The sequence below is a fragment of the Lycium ferocissimum genome, chromosome 5 (genome assembly GCF_029784015.1).
Source record: "Lycium ferocissimum isolate CSIRO_LF1 chromosome 5, AGI_CSIRO_Lferr_CH_V1, whole genome shotgun sequence".
Classification (NCBI taxonomy): Eukaryota; Viridiplantae; Streptophyta; class Magnoliopsida; order Solanales; family Solanaceae; genus Lycium; species Lycium ferocissimum.
This window is the reverse complement of record NC_081346.1, coordinates 25,820,527-25,842,494: the sequence shown is the minus strand read 5'-3', so window position 1 is coordinate 25,842,494 and position 21,968 is coordinate 25,820,527. Positions and strand designations below refer to the sequence as shown.

Here is a 21,968-nt window from a genome sequence, read left to right as displayed (position 1 = left end):
TTAATTTCAATAAAAATATTCTTTAAATATCATCAATTTCCACAAAAAATTTAAAATACCCTGGAGGTTTCTTTATCAATTTGAAAGGGTGAAATATTATCCCAAATAATTTCATAAAAATTACCTAAACCCTTTAGGGTGAACAGCTGATTTTATTTATTGTCCAAGAACTCTGAGCACTTAAAATAAATTATGAGAGGTCAAAAATTATGTGTCAACAGTTACTATGATGATTTTGAACTTATCCCCAAGTTTTGGTGAGGTTCCGAAGAGTTTCAGATGGGTTTGGGTTTTGTCGTGCTCGTAGTCAATGTTTTCACCGTAGGTATTTGGATATAAAGGGCTCCATATTGATCCAACAACCTTTGTTTTGTGTGAGGATTGAACCATTAGATCCGTATCATAATTACAAAGCTATAGCAAAAAGAATCATCGCGATTCGCCTCTGTATGAGGAAGTTATGACTATTTTTGTGCGTACTGTTCCAGCAGGTCCGCTGTAGTGGACTGTGGCCGCCGTAGCAGGACCGCTGCAACGGACATGGTGATCGTTGCAGCGATTGACGGGGGTAGAACACAAGGCAAACTTCTTTCCATTCATTGGTGAAAGCATCTTGAAGGATAAGTCCCCACATTTATTTGTTCCTTTTTCCTTTCTTCTTCAAGTTCCATGATTAGTTTAAGGTCCATCAATGGTGGGTGAAAATTCTAGAACCGTAGATTAGTAAACCCTTAAAGAATTGATGGGTTTGTTGATTTTGTTGTTGATTAATCATCTAGGAGTATAGATTATCACTTTCTAGAAGGGAATTTGATTTCTTATGGTTGAAATTGTATGTTGAGACTTGGGGTTCTAATAAACATGAAAACTTTGTCCTAAAATCTGTTTGAAAGGGTAAAATTGATTAGAAACCCATGAATTGAAGGCTAACGATTGTAGAGATAGAAGTTATGATAAATCCACCATTAAAGGATGGTTTTATCCATTAAAAAGGGTAAAAGTAAGTGGATCTTCTTCCCCAAATTGTTATTCTTATTTAAATACATGGTTTGTTGCTTACTTAGTATCATATTATTGGACCTTGACCATTCTGAGGAGCTTCGGAAATAGAAGGCTCGTGTGGGGTGGTTCGTGGCTCCTGTTCTGCATTCAAGATAGGTTACAGCTTACTTTAGTTAGACTGTGATTAGTAAAACATATGTATTGTATAGAATTGACGGGAGAAAGCATGATTAGGTCTTCAAACATGGTGTTTTGGTTGGATATTAGCTAGGTTGGTATGACTTCTGATTTTGTGGGCTCGTCGCTGTTACTTTATATACTGAAATATGAGGTGTAGTTGTATTCATACTGTGGTGATTCGGGATGGATTTCTATGAGGTTGATTGTTGTTAATGGTGGCTTGTTACCTGAATTATTGTGTTGTAATACGTATTGCACCCAATTCTCTTTTATTGTGACACACAACATCGGAGAAAGGAAGGATAATGAGTTTAGACTTGAATTGTGATATAAACTTATGACAGTACATAGATGAAAGCTTGATGTATGATTTACTGTTGATGATACTATATAGAAAAAATGGAGAATCTTGGTGATACAAGACTTATTTGTGAGGCGTACTTGCTACATGTGGAGGTAAAGAGGGACAGAGACTCTTATATTAGTTGAGATGGTTTGTATGATTCATTTCATAGTTGAGTTGATCTAAGTCTCTATATGACTTGTGGCTTTGTGATATGTACCTTCACTGTTGCTTTATTGGTTTGCATTGATTTACCATGTTTACACTCATTTATGCATTCATACATGGATACATTATGAAAATGGTTTGAAAATGATTCATGAAAGACTTGTGGCATGATGCCTTGCATTTGACATTGAAATTGCTAATTGTTCATAGTCCATACATACTAATGAACTAGAATATGTTGAGACATACATTGTGATGTGAAATTAGTGAAGAAGTTAATATAATCTTCTTGTTGAACTTGTAATACTATTTGATACATGGTACTTGATAATCGATCAGTGAAGGTGATGTGATATATATATATATATATATGAAAAGGCACATTTGATAAGGGGTGAGGATGTGACCTAGATTAAAGGCACATTTGATCGAGGATGAGGATGTGGCCTAGTTGTGAGCTCGTGGTCCGAGGTTCGTTCTAGAACGGGTGGTACATGAACACTATGAGTCCCCTGCAGGTCATGACTATTGGGAAAAGATACCAAAGCATGTGTGTACACGAGTGATGAGTGACTGAGGAGTGAGGTATTTAGCCGTTGCATTGCATGCACTTATCATATTTTGCATTGCACATCATTACATTTTATTCTACATTATTATATGCTCATTTAGTTCTATTTTTGGTATGTTTTATTGAATGGCTATTATGATATAGATATGATCACTGACTGAGTGAAATTGTGGGTTAGTGATTCTACCTAGGGTCGAAACTAGGACTTTTCATTATCAGGGGAGATTATTGAGACTTGACAGATTTGTGGTTTAGAAACTTTATCTTAGGCTGTGACTCTGTTATGGTATATCTTGTGGCTTGGATTTCAGTATTAAGTGCCTATCCGTTTATCTTGTCGATTTTGTGCTTATATACGTGAACTAATCTTAGTCGGCCTATGATACTTGCCTGTACATAGTGTTTGTACTTATACTGCCTTGCTGCACCCTTTCTGAGTGCAGATTGTGTTCCAGAGATTTCATCCAGACTACATCTCTAGCTTGAAGCTAGTTTGCTCGATCAGATCCGAGGTTAAGTTTCTATCCATGCCTTGCCACTTGATGATCTCTCTTTCCAAATGTCTACTTTAAAATCCAGACATTATTTATTATTATATTTGACATATATTTCACTCTTTAGACATTGCTGGTTAGAGTCCTTGTGGGGGTGTAATAGTTAAGACTGTCGCACTTATATTATTTATTACTTATGACTTGGTCAGAATATTTATTCATTCACTTATTTATTGATTGTTAGAGTATAAATGATTAAAGAAGTTGAAATTGGCTAGTGATTAATGGGCTAACGGGTAAGGGTTCGCCTACTAGTGATAATAAGGTAGGTGCCGGCACGATTGGTAATTTGGGTCGTGACAGTTGGTATTAGAGCCTAGGTTCGTGAATCTCGTTGTGCAAGAACGTGTCTAGTAGAGTTTTGCAGATCGGTACGAAGAACTCCGTACCTATCTGCGAGAGGCTATAGGACATTTAAAAAACTTCCACTTTTTCATTCTTTAGTGCTACTTCATTCAAATTGGTATCTAGTCAATTCCAATTGGTATTTGCACTTTCTTGTCTTATTCTTCCACGGATTGTGGAAACTCATTTTCTAGACTCTCATACGAGTGGTTTCGTTACAACATGACTTGATATGGTAGCATGTCTTGCTGATTCGGATGTGTGACTAAGTTCAGTATTCTGTTATCATTTGAGGTTTCTGTTATATGGAATGACGGTTGAGACTCATTCATTGTGTGGGTTTTCTTACGAAATAGGAAGAGATGGTACGAGGGGTTATATAGTCTCCATGTTTTCAGTGTGGGGTTGCTCGGAAGTTGCATAAGTGCTTTTACGTCTTAAACAAGTATGATATATTAGTGATATGATGGGTTTGGGGCGTAAGTGTAAAACTTCATTGGGGTGTTATGATGGGGTGTGGTACGAGTGTAAGTTAGGTAGGGATCTTCGAATTTGACAAAAGTATAGTGATTGTTAGGAGGTGACGTGATAAATTAGACCTCCGCTGGGAATTTCGAAGCCATGGTTGAGTCTGTAGTATGCTTTTACATTTACCTGCATGATTATTTTGTAGTTGCAAGGCCTCAGATGAATAGTTAGAATGGGGAGTGAAAACTTGTTAGAAAATCGAGCACAATGGTTACGGGGCAACCGCTGTAGCGGAAGGGCTTCCGCCACAACGAGTCCGTCATAGCGGGGCACAGCTATCCGGTGGGGGTAGTTAGGTGTGACGGGGTCCGCTGTAGCACTGGGTTGTCCACCACAGCGGGACCGCCGTAGCGAACCATCGACCGCCGCAGCGGACGGCGAGCAGTTTTCTTCGTACTTCCTAAGTCAAAACCCTTAAAACCCTTGTCATTCCTTCCATCATTCTCTAAGCATACTTGGGGGATTTTTGAGAGCTTCGTACCTATTGTGTAAGTTCGGCTAGTTTGTACTATTACTAGTGTTACTATTCGGTTAGTTAATCGCATAAAAAGGGACAATCGCACGAATGGCTAAGGGTGTGTTGCATAGACAAGTAAGGCGTGGTAGTGGTAAATTAGTGTTGAAGGTTGAATCAACTCAAGTTGTAGAAAGCATTTCAAAAATTTAGATTAAGGAAATTCGAGCAAAGGCACCTTGGTAGATATACGTCAGACCAGTAATAGGACGGTATATGTGGTATGCTGGATTTAGAAAGTTTTCAATTTTAGAGTTGAGTGAGCTAAGGGAACTCTAGGGTGTAGAGTGTGTGGCATGCTACTATCTCCAGGATTGACTTGGCTAGTTTGCAAGACTTATGATTTGTGGTATCCTATTGAGGGGGTTCGAGAAATAATTAGATGGTAACGATGATTGGGATTTGATTAGAAATCGGGATTACATAGGTTAGTGTAGGTTGTGAGGCTGTCGTCTTACATATTTCGAATGAGGTGTGATCGTTAGTACGCTTAAGGAAATGAATCTACAAATGAACTAAGTGATATGACATAGTTTCGTGAGGGTTCGTGATCAGCGACTAGGAAGAAGCAAGTTTCAGGTAACCGATGTGTTAAGGCTTAAGGAAATAGGTTGTGTGGTTCGCAGATGGATAGTTTTCTACCACTTTACAGTAAATGAGTTGGTGTAGGTTGAAGGAGAGGGTTTCTGAAAATTCCTATAATGTGAAGGTTAGGGTTATATTTTCGAGATGAGGTCGTATTCATGGTAGTGGGTTATGTGATGGGTATTAATAATTGGATACCTTGAGTGAGCATTTTTAGAATATAAGGGACTAGAATTAGTCACCCCGTACGGGTGATAGGACTATGATTGGTTTCGGTCCCTCGCGGTGCGTGTTTAAATGTTTCAAGGAAATCGTGGTGTTAAGAACGGCTCTAAGGGTGAAACATAGGTTAGCGGAACTAGAGTATTTTACCGGTTCAGAGTGGGCTTTAATTGTGTCTACAATTAAAGGTTTGCGTTGTTTTGAGACATGTTCGGGTTATCGCTCACGGCCTTCTTACTCCCCTTCTTCATTCGAGGACGAACGATTAGTAAATTGGTATCAGATGTAACGATCCACCTGGTCGTTATAGCGTTTTTGACCCATTTACCCTTGTTGATCCTTCCCCAAGTCCCATTGGTATTATCTATGACTTAATGAAGTCATTGGTTTGGTTCCCGCAAGGTTCGAGTGTAAATTGAGTCATTAATATAGAAACTAGTTAAGTTAACAAGTTAGAGTTGACCACGGTCAACGTCGGGTTAGGATGACCGGTGTCAATGTTTTGGAAGTTCTAACAAGTTAATATGATTATTTTCAACTTATCCACAAGTTTTGGTGAGGCTCCGAAGAGTTTCAGATGGGTTTGGGTTTTGCCGCGCTCGTATTCGATGTTTTCGTCGTAGGTCTTTGGCTAGAAATGGTTCCAAACCTTGGATTTGTATGAGGATTAAACCATTAGATCCGTATTGCAATTACGAAGCAATAGCAAAAAGAATCGCCGCGTTTTGCCTCCGTATGAGGAAGTTATGACCATTTTTGTGCGGACTGTTCCAGCAGGTCCGCTGTAGCGGACTCAGGGTCGCTGCAGTGGACATGGTGACCGCCGCAGCTACTGACGGGGGCAGAACACCCTATTTTTATATTACAACTCCGAACCATTACCCACAAGACCCCAAAGTCAGTTTTCAATAGAGAAAGAGGCATACTTCTTTCCGTTCATTGGTGAAAGCATCTTGGAGGGTAAGTTTTTCTAATACTTTACAGTAAATGAGTTGGTGTAGGTTGAAGGAGAGGGTTTCTGAAAATTCCTCTAATGTGAAGGTTAGGGTTATATTTTCGAGATGAGGTCGTATTCGTGGTAGTGGGTTATGTGATGGGTATTACTAATTGGATACCTTGAGTGAGCATTTTTAGAATATAAGGGACTAGAATTAGTCACCCCAGATGGGTGATAGGACTGTGATTGGTTTCGGTCTTGTGGTGCGTGTTTACATGTTTCAAGGAAATCGTGGTGTTAAGAACGGCTCTAAGGGTGAAACATAGGTTAGCGGAACTAGAGTATTTTACCGATTCAGAGTGGGCTATAGTTGTGTCTATAATTAAAGGTTTGTGTTGTTTTAAGACATGTTCTTGGGTTATCGTCAGCCTTCTTACTCCCCTTCTTCATTCGAGGACGAACGATTAGTAAATTGGTATCAGATGTAACGATCCACTTGGTCGTTATAGCGTTTTTGACCTATTTACCCTTGTTGATCCTTCCCCAAGTCCCATTGGTATGATCTATGACTTAATGAAGTCATTGGTTTGGTTCCCGCAAGGTTCAAGTGTAAATTGAGTCATTAATATAGAAACTAGTTAAGTTAACAAGTTAGAGTTGACCACGGTCAACGTCGGGTTAGGATAACCGGTATCAATGTTTTGGAAGTTCTAACAAGTTAATATGATTATTTTCAACTTATCCACAAGCTTTGGTGAGGCTCCGAAGAGTTTCAGATGGGTTTGGGTTTTGCCGCGCTCGTATTCGATGTTTTCGTCGTAGGTCTTTGGCTAGAAAGGGTTCCAGACCTTGGATTTGTATGAGGATTAAACCATTAGATCCGTATTGCAATTACGAAGCAATAGCAAAAAGAATCGTCGCGTTTCGCCTCCGTATGAGGAAGTTATGACTATTTTTGTGTGGACTGTTCCAGCAGGTCCGCTGTAGCGGACTCAGGGTCGCTGCAGTGGACATGGTGACCGCCGCAGCTACCGACGGGGGGGCGAACACCCCTATTTTTATATTATAACTCTGAACCATTACCCACAAGACCCCAAACTCAGTTTTCAACAGAGAAAGAGGCAAACTTCTTTCTGTTCATTGGTGAAAGCATCTTGGAGGGTAAGTCCCCACATTTATTTGCTCCTTTTTCCTTTCTTCTTCAAGTTTCATGATTAGTTTAAGGTCTATCAATGGTAGGTGAAAATCCTAGAACCCTAGAATTAGTAAACCCTTAAAGAATTGATTAGTTGTTGATTTTGTTATTGATTAATCATCTAGGAGTATAGATTATCACTTTCTAGGAAGGGAATTTGATTTCTTACAGTTGAAATTGCATGTTGAGGCTTAGGGTTCTAATAAAAATGGAAACTTTGTCCTAAAATCTGTTTGAAAGGGTAAAATTGGTTAGAAACCCATAAATTGAAGGTTAAAGATTGTAGAGATAGAAGTTATGATAAATTCACCATTAAAGGATGGTTTCATCCATTGAAAAGGGTAGAAGTAAGTGGATCTTCTTCCCCAAATTGTTGTTCTTGTTTAAATACATGGTTTGTTGCTTACTTAGCATCATATTGTTAGACCTTGACCGTTCTGAGGCGATTCAAAAACAGAAGGCTCGTCTGGCATAGTTCGTGGCTCCTGTTCTGCATTTGAGGTAGGTTATGGCTTACTTTAGTTAGTGTTTGATTAGTGAAACGTATGTATTGTGTAGAATTGATGGGAGAAAGCATGATTAGGTCTTTGGACATAGTGTTTTGGTTGGATATCAGCTAGGTTGGTATGACTTTAGATTTTGTGGGCTCGTCGCCATTACTTTATGTACTGAAATATGAATTGTAGTTGTATTTATACTGTGGTGATTCGGGATGGATTTCTATTAGGTTGATTGTTGTTAATGGTGACTTGTTGCCCTATTATTGTGATTAGACTTGTTACCTGAATTGTTGTGTTTTAATACGTGTTTCACCCAATTCTCTCTTATTGTGACACATAGCATCGGAGAAAGGAAGGATAATGAGTTTAGACTTGAATTATGATATAAACTTATGACAATATGTAGATGAAAACTTGATGTATGATTTACTGTTGATGATAATATATAGAAAAATGGAGCATCTTGGTGGTATAAGACTTAGTTGTGAGGCGCAGTTGCTATATGTGGAGGTAGAAAGGGACATAGACTCTTATGTTGGTTGAGATGGTTTGTATGATTCATTTCATGGTTAAGTTGATCTAAGTCTTGATATGACTTATGGCTTTTTGACTTGTACCTTCACTGTTGCTTTATTGGTTTGCATTGATTTACCATGTTTACACTCATTTATGCATTCATACACTCATACATGATGGAAATAGTTCAGAAACGATATCACGAAAGACTTGTGGCATGATACCTTGTATTTGACATTGAAATTGCTAATTCTTCACAGTCCATACATACTAATGAATTGGAATACGTTGAGACACACATTGTGATATGAAATTAGTGAAAAAGTTAATATAATCTTCTTGTTGAACTTGTGATACTATTTGATACATGGTACTTGATAATCGATCATTGAATGTGATCTGACAGTATGGAAAGGCACATTTGACAGGAGGTGAGGATGTGACCTAGATTAAAGGCACATTTGATCGAGGGCGAGGATGTGGCCTAGTTGTGAGCTCGTGGTCCGAGGTTCGTTCCAAAACTAGTGGTACATGAACACCATGGGTCCCCTGCAGGTCATGACTATTGGGAAAAGACACCAAAGCATATGTGTACACGAGTGATGAGTGACTGAGGAGTGAGGTATTAGGCCGGTGCATTGCATTGCACGCACTTATCATATTTTGCATTGCACATCATTATATTTTATTCTAGATTATTATATGCTCGTTCAGGTCTGATTTTGGTATGGTTTATTGAATGGCTATTAAGATATAGATATGATCATTGACTGAGTGAAATTGTGGGTTAGTGATTCTACCCAGGGTCGAATCTGGGACTTGTGATTATCAGGGGAGATTATTGAGACTTGACAAACTTGTGGTTTAGAAGCTTCATCTTAGGTTGTGGCTCTGTTATGGGATATCCTGTGACTTGGATTTGAGTATTAAGTGCCTATATGTTTATCTTGTTGATTTTATGCTTATATACATGAACTAATCTTAGTCTGCCTATGATGCTTACCTAAGACATAGTGTTTGTCTTGATACTACCTTGCCGCACCCTTTTTGAGTTCGTATTGTGTTCCGAGAGATTTCATCCGTACTACATCTCTAGCTTGAAGCTAGTTTGCTCGATCAGATCCAAGGGTGAGCTTCTACCCATTCCATGCCACCTGAAGATCTCTCTTTCCAAATGTCTACTTTAAATTCTGGACATTATTTATTATTATATTTCACATATATTTCAATCTTCAGACATTGTTGGTTAGAGTCCTTGTACGATGACTTTCAAATTTTGGGGGTGTAATAGTTAAGACTTCCGCACTTATATTATTTATTATTTATGACTTGGTCAGACTATTTATTCATTCACTTATTTATTGATTGTTAGAGTATAAATGATTAAAGAAGTTGAAATTGGCTAGTGATTAATGGCTTAACGGGTAAGGATTCTGTCACGACCTATTTTGCCTAAGCCATGCGGGCACTTACCTTCTCACCTCGGTAAGCGAACCCTCAATCAACAATAAATAAATTCACAATTACATAACTAATCAAGTGGAAAGAATAGATAAGTTAGTCTCACTATATATATATATATATATATATATATATATATATATATATATATATACCAAGATAGTGTCAAGAATAATAATACCCCCAGGGTCTAGTCTGAATAATAAAAGAGCATCTAAAAAGGGGAATAATACAAGTATAGAATACTAAAACATAAGTGTCTATGTCTCTGGATAGAATAGGACATAAAGATAGAGAAGTCTTCAAGGCAGCGAACGGCCATGCTCACCCTGGAGACTCGAAGATAATGCTGAAGCGACTATCAGCCACGCGTCACAGAAGTGGATCCAACTTGGTACTCTGCATTCATAAAAGAATGCAGTAAGTGTGTCAAGATAAAAACAAAAGATCGGTAGGCATCATCGGCCGACTAAGCATAGCTAACACAACTCAGATAATAAAGCGGATAAGCAGATAAACCAACAAGTACAAGTCAAATGTAATCGAACCCAAGTACACGTCATTGCCTAGGTAAAGCATCTAATCTCAAATGTGCCAAGTCCGAATCCAACATCACAAGTACAACACCAAAGCATCTCAAATCAACCATAATGCAATGCAATGCAATAGTGTATGAATGCAATGCAATGCTATGCAAATGTTGTGTACACATGTACTCCGGACGGAAATATCGACATCTCGGTAGCACAACCCAGTGTTACTCGCGAAGTCTAAGTGCCACTCATCCCGGATCTTTGCCCACGGGGGGTTCTCACCGGCACCACCCTGGGGACCCGCGGAGTCCATGCACTCACTCAATCAACAATTTTGAAACTAACATCGGACATCGGCCATAAACAACGATTTCGAAATAAATCATCAAACATCGGCCATCTCACGTCACTCAAGTAAAAGAGTTTTATCAATTATCATCAGTATCTCAACATGTATCATGACAATGAGAGTGCGTGCAATGCATGTATCAACATCAATAATCACGCTCAATATCACAAGTACCAACAATGGGTATGCCAACAATATATCCTATCACAAATACCAATAATGGGTATGCCAACAATATATCCGATCACAAATACCAACAGTGGGTATGGCAACAATATAACTAAATCACAAGTACCAACAGTGGGAATGCCAACAATATCGTAATCAAGACGATAAATAGAATCCAATATCTATCAACAACTCACGGCATCAGACCAACACAATAGAACAATCAAAACACAACACAACGGGATGGCTAGTTCCAACACACAACAAGGCCCAACCTAAGGCAATATCCAACCCAACTTCATACCCGAAGGTTCACCTGTTGTCTCCAATAATATAATCTAAATATGTGCTTCGCTATATGAAGTCTCAGCAAGGATAAGCCATAACCTACCTGGATGGCCGAACCATAACACCAACAACTCACTCCTTTGCCTTGCCTTTCCGCTGAACCTCAGAACCAAAGTAATCTAAGCATAATCGAATTCTAGAATAGAAATCATGAAGAATGATACTAATATTTCTAATATTAAAATTAGGTCAATTCTAACCCTAGAAATTGGGGAAACGGGCCCACAAGGGAAAAACGGGAAATTCGGAAGCAAAATATCAAATTAAGCACTAGATGATCATAACCCAACCGGTAATTGTTGATTTAACTCGAGGGTTTACCCAATTTCGAATTTGAAGCAAAACCCCCAATTTGGGTATAGACCCTAACTCTTTGATTCCGAAATTCAACACTAGAAATGGAAGATATATGATTAACAAGCTTGGTTCATCAAAATCTAACATAAACCCCATCAACTTCATCATTAATAAGCCTAGGGAAAATTTTCATCAAAACCCTCTTTCAACTTCCATCACTAAGGGATTATTTAAAGGGAAGGGGGAATCCAAGATGATTATGATTAAAGGAAGAGTAAAGGAACAATCAAGATTTACCTCCAAGAATATCTCCAAAATATCTCCAAGAACTGTTCCCCAAAGCTCTAATTTCGAAATGGAAAATAATGAGGGTCAAAGGGCTTTTGAGACATTATTAATTTTACAACCGTATTACCCGCTTTAGTCAAAGACCTGGGACAAAAATGAGCCGCTTCAGCGGTAATGGAAAAATTCCATTGACCGCTCCGGCAAGTATATCAAGCCCAAATAATAAGCCGTTACGTTGCTAGTGCCGCAAAAGTGGGCACCGTACATTTAAAAACTCTCCCAAGTATCACAATTTGATCCAATTTACGACTAATTCCCGAGGTCATTGATGTTCCGCCAAAAATGCATATATTTAGCCATTGTTACCTCACATTTTAGTACTTTTAATTGTCTTTTGAGTATAAATTATATTGCTTCATGCTTAGTATTATATTTTTATTATGTAGGAAAAAAGAATTACAAAGTTGAAGTCATTTGGAGCAAAAATTGGAAAAAGAAGACGTGAAGTTTTATAATTGGAAAAAGAATTTCATGGAATAAAGTGGTACAAAATTGAAGAGATTTGGATCAAAATTGAATAAAACACAGAAGAAAAGAGAAAAGGAAAAAAGTGCACGTTGAAGAATGGAAGACGACTAAGGAGAAATAATGATTTACAATACGATGATGGGGGCATGCAGTAATGATTACCTGCATTAAATGAAGGCAAGGAAAAGTGAAGCAAAAGAATTGATATTGCAAAGACGTACTTGGCAGAATTATTCAGTGACCGTGAGCAAACAGTGGATGCACCCGAATTTGTTTCGAACAAAAAAAGAATAATTCCCAATTCGTTTTGGACTCAGTTATTTTATTTGGGCTTTTTTCTACACCTATAAATATTTCATAAGCCACAATTCTTAGACATCTTTGGCATAAAACACAAGTTTGGAGGCTAGGGTTCCTACGTATATTTTCTTTCTTTTATTCAAACTTTGTTTATGGGAATTTCTTGGTGATAATTAAGATTGAATCTCTTGTTGTGCTTATTTATTGATCGACATTATTTTTAATCAAGTAAGTTATTGTTATTTTAATTATTCTTGTTCTTCAATGTTTCTCAAGGTAGTAGCTAACCTAGGACTCGCCCATTTACTTTGTTTGAAACTCGGAAGAGAAAGAACGCGGTTGGGATAGAATAATTAACATGAATTTGGGGCGTTAACCCTTATCTAATGGAAATTGACCTAGGAATAGGCGATTCCACTTGTAGCCATAGTCGGGTGTTCTTAATGCTCCTAATTGTTTTAGGGATATTCAATTAGGTAGTCTAGTTAATCTACGGGAGAAGTTAATTTAGAGTCATTATCCGAGGCTAATTAACATAATATTACCATTATCTGTAATTCGTGAAATATATTGGATCGTTACTTGAGAAGTAATTTCGTTTATTCCATTCTTGTGGCCATTGATTGATTTACGTACTTTCTAGATTAGATTTTATATTTTCGTATTTTATCAAAACCATATTTAAAAGCCACCATTGATGCGTTCGGCCTAGCTGTTATTGGTGATAATTTTTAATTTGCTTAAACGTCTATATATTGTTCTCTGTGGGATTCGACCCCAACCTTATTGGGTTACTATATTTGACAACGTCCGCGTTATGCCATTAAAAGGTGTAATTTGAGCGTATCAGTCATCTGCTCACATACCATACACATGACACATAAAAACACGCTACGAACGCGCCCGTGGCCTCGGAATTCCCAACGGAGGTCTCGATGATCTAGTCAAACCCCGATGCCTAAATTCTAATTTCCCAACCCAAGTCCCAAAATGCATCCGAGTGCATTGGGAACCGAATCAAATACACACACAAGTTCTAAACGATCATTCGGACCTCTCGAAATCGATGGAATCCCGAAAAGGGTTCATTTACCCAAAAGTCAACTTTGGGTCAACCATTTTTCACTTTAAGCCTATATTTCACAAAAGTTGCCCGAATTCGGTCTAGACACCTCGGAAAGCGTGCTAACAGTCCCCTCGGGTCAAAAATGAGCTAATCAATGATAGAAAAAAGGGCAAAAATACCGAAAATACTATAACGACTAAACGGGTCGTTACAAGTTCTCCTACTAGTGATAATAAGGTAGGTGCCCGCACGATCGGTAATTTGGATCGTGACAATAGAACTAGAGATGTCCTCCAAAAATACAGAGCTTGCAGGCCGAATCAGGGAAGAAAAAATATCCAGAGAAGGGCACACAGGCCCTAAAGCATACGTTAAAAAGAAATCGGCTCACAGGCGAGTCAGGAAAGCGAAAACATCCTAAGAGGATACATCAACCTCAAAGTATTAATTAGATAGCGAAATACATAAACACTTGCGGCACCAAAAGTTAGTATCCTCCCAAGGCATGCTAAGAAAGTCAAGGCTGGTGATTCTAGTCCAAAGGAACTTACTATTGACACCCAGGCCCTAGGTTCATGCACGTCTAGTCCAGAGGCTCAAGACTTACAAAGCCGGATCAAGGGGGTAAACCCCCTCACCATCCGAAGAGCCACTAGAGGCATCGGAAGAAGGTGGTGTTTCGCCCCGAAGATAGCCCATGCCTGCCTTGGCTACAGCTAAATCTACCTAGGCATCGATCAAAGTCAAGGACACTTCGATTCTCCCCTCTTCAATGCCTTGTAAAACCTTATGCCGGGCGTAAAAAATCGCATGATCCCAAAGCATGGAAGCTCTTTGCCTTTCAGCCTCTCAGCGAAGCACCAAACGTTGATTACAGGCCCTAAGATGAACACAGGCAGCTTTGAGGGTCTACACCCGCTCCCGAGCGGCATTGCGTTCAGCTTCTGCCCAATCCAACCTATCCTACAGCGTACCTGCGAGTTGTAGTCATTTTGGAAGGTGTTCTCTCGGATGACACCGTAGCTCCAGTGAAGCCTTTGTGGACAGGAGACCCATGTTCTCTGCCCGAAGCTGTACGAGTTCATCCCAGAGCCACTGGTTGTCCTCCGTTAGCCTTTTCACGTCACAGAAGGAAGAGCGATAGGAATCCTTAGAAAGCTCAAGAGCAGAAGAGACGGTGGCTTGACCCTTGAGAAAGGAAAAAGGAACAAGATTAGTATCTGCGCGTCCTTCAAACGCAAAATAAATAGCCCGACGTAGAAAGACCATGATTACCTGGAGGAAAATACTCGCTATATGTCTCAAGGAGGCCTCTAAATAGGGTCGTCACCAGCAGCGTGAGGAGTCGAAACATAGGGACCGGTGCCTAATTCATCAGCACGGGGGGTGCCCGCCCTCACACTCTCGGATGGACCTTCGCCCTCTCCCGACCCAAAGATGGCCTTAGAGGATGGGACCCCCGTCCCCCGATCCTCAATCATTCCTCCCTCGCCATCCCTAGGACGGACCGACCTCTGTATTTCCCCCCATCGGGCATTTGCTGAATCGATGGCGTGCCCTAACGCGAGAACTGATCCCTCCAGAGGAAGATGACCCTGTCTCGTCTGGGAGGGCCCGCTTCCTGTCATCTTTCGCCTCCGCCGCAGCCCTAGTAATACGAGCACGGGGTAGGGATATATCCACCTCATGTCCCTAGCGGCAGTCGATGCGGATTCGGGGGATGATACGGTCGTCAATCAAAGAAGTGAAACCCTCCATGGGTTCAAAATGACGGTTGACACGAAAATGCCTTTTGAAACGAAAATTCGAGGGAACAATGTCAGAAGCAAGGGAACCCAAGTCTTCCATTTGGGTGGTAACAATAGGGGAAGTTCGACCAGAAACCACTGAAATAGCTCCTAGTCTCTCTCGTATGCTCGCCAGAGTTGGGTCAAAAGAGGAGGACGTTGAATTGGATGATGAAGACATTATAGTGGAAAATGAAGACCCGAGGAGTGAGAAAAAAGCGAGTTTGCACAACAGCAAGGGATAAAAATATGAATGGGAGAAACTGAGGAAGGCCATTCGCTTATATATATATGACCAATGTGTGAGACTATTCGACATAGATATCAAAGTAGCGCATCCAATTAATGAAACGCTAATCGGCATCTCAAAAGGAGTATCATGGAATAAAAGACTGGATGCATTAAACGCCGGCCTGACAAAGCATCTAGTCGAAGGAAAAGAGGCGACGCTCCGTCTCTCGTAGGCATTACGGGAAAAGAGTCACGTCTTGTCTATCATTGGAATCTTGGGAATGGAGCAGATTCTTCCACTTCCCGGGCTCATGGAAAATTAAGGGCCCGAAAAGTGGGGGACTATTTGTATTGTGCAAAATCCGTGCTCAAGATATTTCTCGTAATCAGGATCCCGGGGAGGCCGGGAGGGCTTCCGCAGCTAGCATCCACTCCCACCAACTCGGGTCACATCAGCAGGTCTCGATCAGAGTGCAGAGTCAGGGAAGCATGTGAGAGTGCAGTAGGGTTACATCAATTGAGCGTTGGGCTTGAAAAGTCTCGTTTTGATTTCTATATAGATAGCTTATCATATAAGCTAAGGATACTTTCACTTCTACTCTTGTAACCTGTCTTTTCTCTTCCTAAGCAATATACATCCGGGCTCATCATTGGATCTTGAAATTTTTGTTTGTCTTGCATTATTTTCTTGTTGATTAAGCTCGATTCTTTTAATATAGCTTTGATAATCTGAAACACTGACCCCGAAAAGGATAGTTTCCGGGATTGGATACGACCTACTTGTCTTTAAATTCATAAATAACAAATTTCTAACTGATTATCCGTTTTGATCGGAAAACAATTGGAGAAAGACTTATCCCTAACTTCAGGCACGTTATGATGATCTCATAACACCACAAGTCTTTGGGCCAAAATACTCACACAATAAATATGGAGCCCATAGAACACCACGCAATATTACTGTAAAAAGCTCCAATTATTACTATTTGGAAAAGCATGGTTAAATCAAATCTCATACTCCCTATGTTTCAATTCATGTGAACTCTTTACTATTTGGGGAGTCTACGAGGTGGTTCTTTGACCACATTTTACTTACATTTTTCCTAAATTATTTGAATTATAAATTATCATGACTTATACTACTTCTAATGTAGTTTCTAAATATATAAATTTTATTTTTACAAACTTGAAAAGTCTATGCCAAAATTTAAGATCAAATTTATAAAGTTTGACCCTCGTATTAGAAAAGGTTCACATAAATTGAAACGGAGAGAGTATTGTCTAAAGGTATCACTTGGAATAAAGGTAGTGGCCTTCAAATAAACCTATAAAAAGACAAATGGCTTCCAACACATCATACTCTTCGAGATAATCCAAGGGCAGGATCACAAGATAGTCAATAGTCAGCTCGATTCCGGATTATCCTTAACAAGTCCTGAGACTTTAATAGTACACTCTCATTTGAATTTACCAATTGATAATCATTCTTCTTATCAATAACACATATATACCTTTTTCCGAATAAAGAGATGACCAAATATATTGGACCAGATCATTAGTTGATGGCTTATCTTCAATCAATGAAGCCTGACTAGCTTACCTGAATACCATAGCCCCTATAACTCATAATTAAGACTTCGGGCATGCTTAGATTTGGAAACTAAATTGTTTCAACAAGCTAAATTTCTTCCTTTGGCTTTTTTACACCAACGACTACCTACAACTACCATGCTTGTACGTCGGAATATCATTGACAATGTTGATAGCCCCCATTATCAAACACCGAAAATTGTAGCCCACCTTTTCTTCCACTGCCCTAAAGCCAAACCGACATAGAATGCTCTTAATAGCACCACCAGAATGACTTGAAGACGTACTTCCCTGGGTATACTCACTTTTCTAATCTAATAGACCTTAACCCCTTACTAAACAACCTAACGGTCCTTTTATCTATAATCTTGGCCTTCACACTCCAAAATATTTGGCTAAACTATACTGATAATGCATTCAATCATAATTCCCACTACCACCTCACGAACCATAGGGACCCACATCCCCAAAAGCACCGTAGCTATCAAATGGAACCAACTTCCACCAACAAATATTTACAAACTAAACATCGATGGCCTCTTCAACTCCAGCAGCATATCTGGCGGACTAGGATGAGTTATTCGTAACTCGGAAGGGACCTGGAAAGAAGGATATGTGTTAGACCCCCAAGTTCGGACTTAGATGCATGCGGGCGAGGGCAGTGTCAAGGGCTTGTACATTGCCCCTTGACATGGGCCTGTGTGGTTGTTGGAAGCAATGTGCGGGGTTGCATGCCTATGGCATGGTGTGCAGCTAAGTCAACGTGTTTGGGTGTTGGCAAAGCAGCTTGACGAATGTTATATCCCGTATTTTGTACATTGGAATATTTTAAGCTAGTTGCGATAAGTTAAGGACAAGGCTATTTTCTGATTTTGTTTAATGCACAAGTTGCTTATAATTTTATTGGATGGAAATATTGAGGAAAATTAGGGGCTAAAAGTTGGAAAAAATATTTCATGAAAATGGCCAAGTGGCCGTGTGGTCATGTGGGCACCCACCCATGGCTTGGCAAAATTTGATTGAGCCAAGCCATGAGGGGGGGCATGTGTCCACCTTGTATGGGCTATGTATATATCTATATATTGATAAGTGATGACCAAGCAAGATAATTATTCATCATTTTCAACTTAGAAGCTTGGAGAAACATGGAGAAAAAAGGAGAGAACCATTCGGCCAAGGCTGGCCGAATATGGTGCCATAAAACCTTGATCAAAAAAATATTTTCTTCTAGCATTTCAACCAATTGGAAGGTCCTTATTAACGTGAAGTAGTTGTTGGAGCAAGCAAAGCACTCGTTCTTGCAAGGCTCAACCCTAGCCAAGTTGAGGAACTAAGTGGAAAAGGTAAGGTTCAATCTTTTACATGTGTTATGGATGATTTGTGCATGTTATGAGTGTGTAGAAATGAATGAAATTTATGGAACCATGGGTGTTGGTGCTTGGCCGTATATGGGCTGTTTGGTATGACAAGGAATGAACTAAATTTAGTTAGTGTTTTGGTTGTTGTTGTTGTGGATTCTATGATGTAAAATGAAGATTTAATGATTCAAGTGAAAGTTGAAACCGCTGGTGAAATTTTGATTTAGAAACTAAAGTGATTCTAATATAGTTTTCTTGTGTTTATGAGAATGATGTTGTTAACGTGTGGATTGTTGATGTAGTTCATGAATTTGGAAGAAAGAAATGTGTTGTGGTTGTTCCCATTGAAGTTGGAAGGTTTCGGGTTGTGTTGTATGTTGTATGTTGTTTGGGTTGTTTTGAATATTGTGCGGATTGTTTGAAGTGTTCTTGAGTCTTGTTTGAATGGTTTCGGATTAGTACTTGAATGTGTGAGCATTAGTGTTGGCTTGATTGTATGTGGTTGATTTGAATGTAAATGAAATGTCACGAATTGTATAGAAAAGAGTTACTAACGTTAGAATGCGTTTTGAATTACTTGTCGATGTTGTTAGTATGGTTGCTGGTATTGTTGTCTGATGATTCGGGGCCGAGTTGAATTCTAAGTGATTGTTGAATTATGCGGGGAATGTCGCCTAAATTTTACGTAAATAAGGTGATAGCTTGGGATTGAATTCCTAAGTACCTATGACTAATGGTTAGTATCTAACGACGTTGTCGTGTAGATCTTCGAGAAGCCGAGACTTAAGTTCGGATTAGCTTAGGAAGCGGACAAGGTATGTAAAGCTTATCCTTTCTTTCTTTTGGCATGTCCTAGATGTAAGTATGGTATGATACGAGCCTTTAGGTAACTCTACTCTTAAGATCCGAGCATGTCTACGATTCTTATTCATTTCTTGACATTCGCACTCTTAATGTAGTCGAGCTATTGCCCTCGAGTCTTTTGTATGTCTGGATAATGAATGTTGCATAAAGAGTTTTTGTTCCTAAAGGATTTCATGTCGAATAAGGTCCCTAACTTTCATAGACGGGCTCAGATCGCTTCGATACGTTCGTAGAAGATTCTATAACGAATAATGTCCGTAACTTTCATGTGCGGGCTCGGATTGGTTTGATACATGTCTATGATCCCTGAGATTCTCTTTACGTAGTCCTAATGGCATTTAGAACGGATTTGACATGACTATCGTTTGATACTCGAGCGTTGATTTGTTCACTTATCCATCGAGTCGCAAAAGATGATTTTATATGCATATGGTTTCTCGCTACTCGTCGTGCGAGCCGTTACTTCTTTCACCGCGTCCCGGCCGGGCATGTACTCGTGCACAACTCCACTGCATTATTCACCGCGTCCCTTACCAGGGGTCGGGCATGTTATATGTATATGTATACGATGATACGATGATACGTTGGGGAGGCGGCCGAGATGGCATATGATGACTTCATTCACCGAGTCCCCTCACTGTAGGCCGGGACACGTTGTATACGCATATGTACTACATGATATCGACATGCATGATTTATGTTTCAAAGCAAGCCTTGGTTTTTCGATTCTTTGTCACTACTTTTCTACACCGATTTCGCATGATCCGGCGACCGTATTTCATGCTTTACATACTCGCACATATTCCGTATCGACCCCCTTTTCTTCGAGGGGGTCGCGTTTCATGCCACGCGTGTGTATACTGGAATAAGTCGAGGATATTAGCAGAGATGATCCGGCGGATTGGCGAGCTCCATTCCCTTCCCAGGTGCGCCAAGTCGAGTATCCATGTTATGGTATCTGGATTTATGTTAGAGACTTTGCGAGACGTAGTCCACGTATGTAACAAGTCGATGCGCTTTTGTAACGCTCGTAAGCCGATGCATCATTATGCATTATTATATTACGCATTTTATATGTTTACCGATTGTGCCACTTGAATCGAGAAAGACGAAAAGCGTGTTGTTCCTTGAAAAGCTTTCATTATGCGCTCATTTCATGATTTAAGAGTCCGAAAGAAGATTATGAGTATAACGAGAGTCGGCCGGGGTTCGCTGCGACTAGTAAGGGTCGGGTGCCCATCACGCCTCATCAGGGTTGGGGTCAAAGGACAACGAATATGGGGCACCCGGGGACGAGCGCACGGCACCACGCACGCATCTTGATAAAGAGGATGGGGTTACGCACAGACACGGGCCGGCCGGGGGCAAGGCATGGGAAAGGTAAGGGCTTGTGGCGTTGGCACGGCATTGGCATGAAGACGGACGAAAAATATTCTAAGTTGGGCGAAGCTGCGAGGCGAAAATCAAAGCTAAGGCACGCACGAGGCACACGAGCGAGGTGTGCATGGCACACGAGCGAGGGCATGCCGGCGCATACGCGTAAAAGGCCGCGTGTGGTACGTGCGTCGGTTACACGGTGTGCACCCGCATGTGCGACGGTTAAGGTCGATTTTTGAAGGCTTTGCCCACACGGGCAAATATTAGGCAGGGATCCGTATGCCATTATCCCAATGTAAACGCTGGCACATGCCATGCACGTCCCTCCCCTTGTAATCGGTTTGTAATCGCCCCGGCAGAGTTTGTAAGTAGACAATTTGGCTAAGGCATTATTCGCTTGTAAGCCTCCAAATTCCCGTAAGTCCTTTTGTATATCTGAGAGATAATAAAAATGTTATATTCCGTATTTTGTACGTCGGAATATTTTAAGTTGGTTGCGATAAGCTAAGAACAAGGCTATTTTTTTTCGACATTGTTTTAAGGCACAAGTTGCTTATGAATTTATTGGCATGGAATATTAAGGAAAATTTGGGACCAAGAAAATGAATTATGGAAAGTTAGACATTTCATGAAAATTTGGGGCCAAAAGTGAAGTTTTGGAAACTTTAATTCATGAAAAAAATGACCATGTGGCCATGCACATGACTCATGTGGGCCATACAGCCACATGTATTGAAGATATATGTAATATTAGATGACTTATTAAGTCATCTTCATCATTTCTTATCTCCTAGAAATTTCAAGAACTTGAGAGAAGATAAGAGGGGCCATTCGGCCATGAAAAAAAAATGGAGGCCCTCAAGTTGTGATCAAAAAAATAATTTCTTCTAGTTTTCATACCAATCGAAAGGTCCTCGTCAACATGGAGTAGTTGTTGGAGCAAGAAAATCGTTCGTTGTTGCTTTGAACAATTCTAGCCGCGGGAGAAGATGGATGGAAAGGTGAGGTTCAATCTTCCTTACATGTTTTATAGGTGTTTATGCATGTTGTGATATGTAGAAATGAATGAAATTCATGAAAATGTGGTGTTGTTGTTATAGCCGTATATGTGTGGTGTGTGGGTGTGTATGTGGTATTGTGTAGGAGTGAGTGAATTAATTGTATCTAACATGTTCGTGTTTGTATCGCAGAAAATGGATGAAAATCACGAAGTCATGGGTCGTCATGGTGTACGAATATGGTCAAGAAGTAGTCATAAGCGAA

General features: G+C 39.9%; 1 pseudogene; it reads right to left on the bottom strand.

The window, feature by feature from the left end:
• Nucleotides 1-14,485: 14,485 nt before the first annotated feature.
• The window catches only part of LOC132057677 (dehydration-responsive element-binding protein 1B-like), an 8,306-nt pseudogene continuing 823 nt past the window's right edge, over nt 14,486-21,968 (bottom strand).